Source organism: Lepisma saccharinum, unplaced genomic scaffold (genome assembly GCF_977018435.1).
Source record: "Lepisma saccharinum unplaced genomic scaffold, izLepSacc3.1 HAP1_SCAFFOLD_198, whole genome shotgun sequence".
NCBI classification, from domain to species: Eukaryota; Metazoa; Arthropoda; class Insecta; order Zygentoma; family Lepismatidae; genus Lepisma; species Lepisma saccharinum.
In genome coordinates, this window is record NW_028142988.1 from 585,373 (window position 1) to 587,141 (window position 1,769).

Below are 1,769 nucleotides of genomic sequence, written 5' to 3' on the forward strand. Positions count from 1 at the left end.
TTCCAGATAAGGTCAAAAACGACATACTCAGATCTTCACCAAACTTTGCAGGGATACATTGGAGGTCAAGACACGTGGAAAAAACGTACAAAACAAGAGATTGGAGACATCAAGATTTTCGACGAATTTTTGAAGAATTTTCAAATTTTCAGATAGGAGGTTCCAGATAAGGTCAAAAACTACATACTCAGATCTTCACCAAACGTTGCAGGGATACTTTGCATGTCAAGACACGTGGAAAAAACGTACAAAACAAGAGATTGGAGACATCAAGATTTTCGACGAATTTTTTAAGAATTTTCAAATTTTCAGATGGGAGGTTCCAGATAAGGTCAAAAACGACATACTCAGATCTTCACCAAACTTTGCATGGATACATTGGATGTCAAGACACGTGGAAAAAACGTACAAAACAAGAGATTGGAGACATCAAGATTTTGGACGAATTTTTTAAGAATTCTCAAATTTTCAGAAAGGAGGTTCCATATAAGGTCAAAAACTACAAACTCAGATCTTCACCAAACTTTGCAGGGATACATTGGATGTCAAGACACGTGGAAAAAACGTACAAAACAAGAGATTGGGGTCATCAAGATTTTGAACGAATTTTTTAAGAATTTTCAAATTTTCAGAAAGGAGGTTCCATATAAGGTCAAAAACTACATACTCAGATCTTCACCAAACTTTGCAGGGATACATTGAATGTCAAGACACGTGGAAAAAACGTACAAAACAAGAGATTGGGGTCATCAAGATTTTGGACGGATTTTTTAGGAATTTTCAAATTTTCAGATGGGAGGTTCCAGATAAGGTCAAAAACTACATACTCAGATCTTCACCAAACTTTGCAGGGATACATTGGATGTCAAGACACGTGGAAAAAACGTACAAAACAAGAGATTGGAGACATCAAGATTTTGGACGAATTTTTTAAGAATTTTTAAATTTTCAGATAGGAGGTTCCATATAAGGTCAAAAACTACATACTCAGATCTTCACCAAACTTTGCATGGATACATTATGTGTCAAGACACGTGGAAAAAACGTACAAAACAAGAGATTGGAGACATCAAGATATTGGTCGAATTTTTTAAGAATTTTCAAATTTTCAGATGGGAGGTTCCAGATAAGGTCAAAAACTACATACTCAGATCTTCACCAAACTTTGCAGGGATACATTGGATGTCAAGACACGTGGAAAAAACGTACAAAACAAGAGATAGGAGACATCAAGATTTTGGACGAATTTTTTAACAATTTTCAAATTTTCAGAAAGGATGTTCCAGATAAGGTCAAAAACGACATACTCAGATATTCACCAAACTTTGCAGGGATACATTGGATATCAAGACACGTGGAAAAAACGTTCAAAACAAGAGATTGGAGACATCAAGATTTTGGACGAATTTTTTAAGAATTTTCAAATTTTCAGATAGGAGGTTCCAGATAAGATCAAAAACTACATACTCAGATCTTCACCAAACTTTGCAGGGATACATTGGATGTCAAGACACGTGGAAAAAACGTACAAAACAAGAGATTGGGGTCATCAAGATTTTGGACGGATTTTTTAGGAATTTTCAAATTTTCAGATGGGAGGTTCCAGATAAGGTCAAAAACTACATACTCAGATCTTCACCAAACATTGCAGGGATACATTATGTGTCAAGACACGTGGAAAAAACGTACAAACCAAGAGATTGGAGACATCAAGATTTTGGACGAATTTTTTAAGAATTTTCAAATTTTCAGATAGGAGGTTCCAGATG